Source organism: Chiroxiphia lanceolata, chromosome 12 (genome assembly GCF_009829145.1).
Source record: "Chiroxiphia lanceolata isolate bChiLan1 chromosome 12, bChiLan1.pri, whole genome shotgun sequence".
NCBI lineage: Eukaryota > Metazoa > Chordata > Aves > Passeriformes > Pipridae > Chiroxiphia > Chiroxiphia lanceolata.
Window position 1 is genome coordinate 12882515 of NC_045648.1, and position 7445 is coordinate 12889959.

At 41.4% G+C, this 7445-nt stretch overlaps 1 long non-coding RNA gene across 2 annotated transcripts in view; it reads right to left on the minus strand.

Annotated features, from left to right (window-relative positions):
- The window catches only part of LOC116792845, a 118836-nt gene extending 115732 nt beyond the window's left edge, over window positions 1-3104 (minus strand). For both annotated transcript variants that reach the window (XR_004359281.1, XR_004359280.1), the window contains exon 1: window positions 3002-3104. This is a non-coding gene — a long non-coding RNA (uncharacterized LOC116792845). The remainder of the gene's footprint in view (window positions 1-3001) is intronic.
- Window positions 3105-7445: the final 4341 nt, after the last annotated feature.

Consider the following 7445-nt stretch of genomic DNA (forward strand, 5'->3'; position numbering starts at 1 on the left):
GAGCATTGAAATATTGTTCTTGGAAAAGACATAAAAGTTGAGAGCCTAATTTCTTTCCTCCTTAACTTTTTTTTTTTAAAAAATATATATCTGTCACTCCACTTTTCTTAAGGAAACAGAAAATGAAAAGATTTTTCAAAAGGAGAGGTGTTCTCTTATGCTTTCAAAACAATAAAAAATTCAAAAATGTTTGTCAAAAAACATTCTCTTTTTAAAAAAATAGAAGATTACATTTTATAATTTAATCTTGGTAACAATCATATTTCCACCTGCAAAAAGTACCTTGCTCAAAAATATTGTAAGCCCAGCTCTCATTAGAGAGTTTGATCCGCTCAGGCTTGGAGAAGAGCAGAGTGGTTAAATCAAACCTCTCCTGAGCTGTGCTTCAGCCCTGAATGAGTTCCCAGGAACAGACTGGAGCTGCTCACCATAACCCCTGAGATGTGCTGGGTGTCCCCTCCTTGACACTAAGCACGGTGCATCCTTGCACTGCCTGCTGGAGTGCAGTGCTCCTGCTGGAGTGCAGTGCTCCTGTTGGAGAGCAGTGCTCCTGCTGGAGTGCAGTGTTCCTGCTGGAGTGCAGTGTTCCTGCTGGAGTGCAGCAGGGAGCCACATGGGTGGCTGCAGGGAGTGGAGCTCTTCAGGGAAAGCCTGTAGATCAGACAGCCTCACTGGCCATTCCTCAGAAGGGAAACCACCTGGGCCAGGGCAGGCAGGATCCAGCCTCCCCAACAGGATGACCAGGGGTGCTCAGACACCATCCCTCAACACAGGACCTGGGCAGCCCTTCCCTGAGCTGCACTGCTTGGGATAACAGCCACCACCTAGTCATTTGCTGGCTTCCTGAATCGTTGCAAACTAAAGAGGTTTCATAAGACTCTCCAGTACAACAAATCTCCCATCAGAAAAACCTATTTAGAAAACTGCATTACTGGGGCTTGATAGGATAGATTTTGTTTTTAAAGGATAATCATGTGTCATTTCCTTGGCAGGTAGGACATTAGATCTAGAACTAAAAAAGAAAATCAAACATATATCTACCCCAATCCAAAATTTACATCAGCAAATCTAAGCAGTCCAGGAAGGGAGTCCAGGCTACAGGGGCACACCTTTCTGTGTGAACAAGTTCTGCTCAGCCTGGAGCTTATGGCTGCTCTCCCCTGGGGCTGGCACAGAGGTGGCCCTGCAGAGCTCACACCCAGTGCCCTCCCACTGCCTGCCAGGGGGGAGCCTGGGCCAGGCCCTGCACTATGTCCCGAGGCCATTTTCCTTCTGCTGGGGCTCCTGGCTTTCCTGCTGAGGGTTTCTGATGGAAAGGCTGGAGTGTGCTGTGGAGCAGGGGCAGCAGAAGAGCTGATGTGCTGCCAGGCTGGCTGGGGCACTGAGCAAACACCGCTGGGTCACTGAACCTGGCACAGCTGTGTCACACCAGCTTCTGTGACCCTGAAACACAAATTCCTCCCAGGTATTGTGCTGACTCTGCTCCCGGCACAGTGGGAGTGCTGCAAATTGTTACCTGCTTTGTCAAGGGTTCCCTCAGGGAATTTAGCAGTATTTGGTTTTTTGGGATGAGCAGGATTGCTGCTCCTTTGCTCTGATGGAAATGGACCTATGCTACTCTGTATATATTACTGATGCCATACTGGCGCCTCAAGAGATGTTGACTGTGCACATTTACATAAATCTAAAAATAAATAAATATACTCACAAGCCTCCTCAATCAAAATATGCCACAGACAACTAAAAGATCTTGAATCAAATATTAATGTTGGAGATTTCTCCAGCCATTTTGTAATGCTTCCAGCTATCTTTATTACACAGTGTGTAATGCACTACCTTATTTTAGTCCTGAGCTATCAGGAGTATCATCTTTTTGATGGCCTCAAACTGGCTTAATAAAACTGGTCCTCCTTTGAGTGCTCAGGAGCAAGAACTTAAGATGGAGATGTGATAGTCAGCACCTGCAGGCTGTGGCAGTCCTGATCAGGACAGTGCTTGCTGAGCCACAAGAAGGAATTGTTACTCATTAAAGGTCTGTTACTCTGGCACAGCAAGTCTCATGTCTTATCCTGAGACAGGTGAGAGGACTGTGAATGTTTTCCCACATATCTAAAATTTATCCTCAAGTTACACTGGTACATATCACGTCTGTCAAGTTTTTTGCCTCAAACCATTCTTGTTCTTTTTACCTTCTGCAGTTTCCCCACTATTAATTGTACTGAGTAGTTCCTTTGCTGCATTGTGTCCTTTTCCTTACATTGCTATAAAGTTCCATATCTTATGAAAAGGTCTCAGACTCACATTTTCTAAATAAAAGAGAATGTGATATTATACGCAGTGTCTGCAACCACAAGAGATAATGAATCTGTTTAAAAAGAATCCCATGCAATTCCCTTGCAAATATGAGATTTGCAACATCACTATGGGAACAAACCCAAGTCACTGGGCTTTCTAAATTTAATGAGGTTCAAATGTCCAAGGGCACCAGCTTTCAGGGGAAGAAGCAATGCCAGAGCATGCAGAGAAACAGATAGTGTTTCTTAAGCAAAGCAAGAAAAATATCTTGAAAGAGGTTTCCCCCTTGAAGTGAATCAGGTGAAGTTACTGGTAAGGAGGCAGCTGTGAATGTTCAAAGGGGATTAGATTCTTCCACAGATCGTGACTTTTAAGTTCAATCCCTGTAATATTATTTATGACAGTTATAGACCTATATGGCAATATCTCAAGAAGGGGAATGATTCATCAATTCTAACACTGCTTCTTCCGGAGACCAAACTGCAATGCAGCACATCACAAGACACACTATTAGGTAGGAAGCAAGAAATCTTCAAAACAGGAATGATGCAGAGTCCATTCAATCAGCTTAAAGATTTCTATTGCCTCCAGTGATCTTTGGAGAAAGGCAGCTTTGAAAACAGAAAAATCTTATTTGTTAGAAATTCCTTTTTCTGAAGATGGCATTCTATGGTGGATTACTTAAACTGAAGCAACCAATACTTACACCCTGGCGTATTTCAGTGCTTTCTCTGCAGAGCTGAGTCCCTGGGGCCCAGAGAGGAGCGTTTCCTTATCACCCTGTGGCCACCAGGCAGGCTGAAAGTAAAGCTTCCTCAAAACTAACTGACCTCACTTCAGATCAAATATTTGCAGCTATGCCAGCTGCTTCCATGGTGGTATGCAAATACCAACCTAGGCTACTGCCTGTCCCATGGGATTGCTGGGCAACATTGTTTCCTTCAGCAGATATCCCAGCTCTCCTCTGCGCTTGCCTGTGCCTTTCCCACCCTGGGCAAGATAGAAGTGGGCTCTTTACAAGCTGCTCGTGAATGGGAGTGGGATTTGTCATAAAGCTGTAGCCTGGGTCAAGTCTGAAAGTCATTCAGTGCGCTACCCACGCATCAATTAGGATTTCTAAAATGCAAGACACTGGGGGAAGTCACATGGTATCCTCTGAGAAAGGTACATTGCTGCTTCAAATGCAGCTTTAAATGTGTTCTTTGTTCAGGTAAGTCCATGTCTTCAGTTTTATAGTCAAAGCAAGTCCACAGTCATCTACCATTTCTTCTCCAAATATTTACACTTTTTTTCTCTGTTTGATATATAATGCACTAACACTGTAAAGCAAACACACACAAGTGGCGCACCTTGTTTCAGTACCACATCTATCTTCTGCTAGATAGCAGCAGATGATCAGGCTTCTACAGGCAATTTGTCAGTGAAGAAGATGCAGTGAGGTGTTTCCAGGAGACATTACAATGTCTCCTGTTTTATTTATACATATTCATATTAATTCCAGAACAGAGATGCTACAACAGTACTTGAGGCAATTCTCCCTAGCAGGAACCTCAGCCCAGTGGCTCTCACTGTTACCAGTGATAAATGATGTGCATGACACCAGCCCAGAGAAGAGAGCAAGTTCTCCTGCACTTGTGGAGCCTTTTCTACCTACATTGATGGCTCTATATCAAATGCTTAAGCATGAACTAATAATACAATATTATTTCCCCCAAACTGGCCGTTTGCTCACACAGAAAGAAAAGAGCCCACGTAATAGTGACACCTGGTGACACCTATTGTTTTGCTTACACACACACCTCTTTTTCCAAATATACCAGGTTTCACTGAAAACTCCCAACCTAGGCTAAGTGATCGGGGTAGAACTATAAAACAACACTCAGGTATAAAGAATTTGGATTGATGTCTTATTCTTTGCTTTTTCTTTTCTTTTTGACACTGCTAACCTTCATCAAATGGTTTACCCACTTTACTACCACGTTCAAGGGGATGTGCAAGAGACCACATGGTCCACCTGGAAACTAAATTTGTAGGCACTAATATCAAATGAAAAATGAATTGCACTGCCATCAGTTAAGTCTTTCTGTAGTCCACATTCCCTGAACTGAGGACAGCATGTTCTTTGGAAGGGATTCTGCAGACTTCATGGTTAAATGATAGAAAGTTATTCTGGTATAAAAACTCAAGCATCTAAGCCTCCAAGTTTTCTTGTAAAGTTTCTCTGCCAATATATTCTCAAAGTGACCTCATTTTTGTAGTAAAGAAGATGAAAAAAACCTGGATGTGTCGGGAGGATACTAATAATAACTGATACTATTAGACATTGATCTCCACTTTTTCAAAGTGTTTGCTGGGAAGTGCAGGGATTATTGTCATATACTCTGATGTTCTGGTACTGTAAGTTATCATTTGTGTCCATTATTAAATTAGCTCACCACTGCGGTGGAAATCACTGCTTCTATTCTTTGGTAACTACACTATGAGTCATCTAGGCCGTGGATAGTGTAAAGTCCTATTGGAAAATCCTGTAAAAATTATGTGGTGAAAGATACACATCTTTCTGCCTCAAAGGGAACTACAGTGGAAGGGGAATTAGTTTTTACCTTTTATTTAGATATGTTCACAAAAGTGTGTGGGGAGGTCAGCAAAATGTCAGTGCAAATACAGTAGCAGAAACCACATTTCCAAGCTTTGACCACTTAACTGTTTCCCCAAGGGATGTTTTTACTGGTATTTTGTTGAACTCAGTCATTATGCTTCCTGTTATGAACTGGTAAAAGAAAAGATTATAATATGGTTATGTGAAAGGAGAAAATAATGAAGTGCATCTCAGCACAAAGAAAAAAGAGAGAATGGTAGGTGTGAAAAGATCTTTTTCTTTTCTTAATTCCTCCAACCTTTTTTTTTTTTTTTTTTTTTTTTTTTTGTAATTCCCTTATTTCCTTGTTCTTGCACCTCAGATCCTACCAGTCATTTCAGGCATATTAAGACTAACAAATGTGTCGTGTTGTCCATGCTCCAGTCTCTAAGCAGAATGTTTCTACCCTCTACTCAGCACATTACTGTGCACAACCTACCTCAGCTGGAAGGTCCCTGCTTGCGTGCAGGGGACTGCCCAGGTAATGACTCCTGTGCTCTCAGAGCATGGGGACATAATAAAGATGGACCTGGAGACAGGCTTCTTATTGAAGAATAATGGAGAGGTCACCCTGAATGCCTGTTGCCAAGAAGGGCTGAGCTAGGGTCATTAATGATAATTAATCATTAATTAAACTGGGCATGATACACTGGAAATAGTATGTTAGCTACTCCATTCTCTGGGAAACCTCCTCCTTTAAGTTAAACTGGCTCACACAGCAGTTGTGCTTCCTGTGTGAAAGACATGTCACTTATATACGATCCCAAGCCACTCAGTGAAGTTGTGGAAGCAACAATCTTCTTGTTGATTGAATTTTCACTTAATTTAATTTCATTGGAAATCACAGATGGTGTCACCCAGCAGCTAGAGGCTAAAAAGGGGCACTTTACAAACTGAATAAAAAACTTATTAAGTTATAATAAGCACCAAAAGCAAATGGAGGTGAAAACTTTACTGTAAACAACATATTTACTCTACACACACAGTGATACTAAAATTAAATTTCTTTTTGTTTCAGACTTTAATCACGCTCTTGGCAAAGCAAATAATTCTAATATGATTCAAACCCCTGGTTTCTTATGAATGAGACTGGAAATGGAGTAAAGGAGCACAACAATGTTAAAATATAGAGAAGGGGGAATGGCTCGAATGCAAAAAGTTTAGTTACAAAATTTATTTTTACATGTGAGAGAAAAGTAAAGATAAAATATTCTTGTCTGGTGCAGGCCACTAAACTTTCTTCCCCAAATGAGCAGAGAGAGTGTGGTCAGTGGAATAGACTGCTTTCAAGATAGAAAACTGCAATGTGTGAACTTGCACTTCCATTTCTCACCAGTCCTTCCCCATCTCTTGGTGAAGTGAGCGGCAAATTCCCAAGGTGTGGGACGTGTTCCCCAAATCAAAACAGCCCTCTTGGAAATTCCTGACTAGTGTGCAGGACACATTCTGTCCGTCTGCAGCCCAGGTAATGTGCAGCTTTTCTGTGGTTTTAATACCCACCTATCACTCCTTCTCAAAAGGACACACTAGTTACTCGATGGCACTGTGTACTAAGAGCTGTTAATATTAGCTGGGATAGAACGTGTCTGGGAGAGAAACTTCAAAGAGACAGATAAAGGCTTACTTTTCCCTCTGTGTAGACTGGGAAATCAACATCTGCCATTATTGGAAATGAAGCAAATCTTTCTGCCATCAAATGGAACACTATGGTCCCTCCTCTGATTTTCTACATGATCATTTTTGAAGAAAGGCATAATAAATTTTAAGATAAACCCTGCTCACAAGTTGTGTTATTTATTCACCCAGTTAACAGCCATTTCCTGTAATCAGTATAAACTGATCAATCTGCCATAATGAGAATGGAGCCAGCAGCTTCCTGGCCAGGAATGAGCCTGTGCCTCTTCTAATCTGCAGACATAACATATTGGAAGAGAAGATCACTAAATTCCCACATGCTAAGCAGCGAAAACACGGCAGCTTTCCCCTCTGCAGGTAGATGGTTAAAATAATGTATGAAGGCAATAATTCTTGGGTCTTGTATAATTAGCGATATAAGAAAAAAAGTGTTTTCTAACATAGGCTTGAATTATTAATTAATTAATCCTGACACTAAAAAAAAGTACTTTTCAGTTTCCACTGGAATATAACTGCTATGACTAATGGATGATGCTTAAAAACAGATCCACAAAAGTATTAAGAGCAGTGATTTTTGACCCTTCATAGAAAAATGCTTTTATTAGTGCTGTAAATACCTCTACTGAACACATGGACGGGGGTAAACTACTGAGCAAATGAGATTTAGTGGAAAAAAAAAGGGGGATCAAACAGTGCTTTGTTCCTACGGAAGAGTAAATCAGTAAATAACGCAACAAAAAATCCTGCTCCTTGATTCCAGGAGGCCCCATGGGCTGCCCTCCTGTAGTGGTACATTTGTTGGTGAGCACAGAGAATATGTTCTTTTTTATGACTGTTATGTGATTCAAAATAGGCAAGAAGTGACTGAAATATGTGT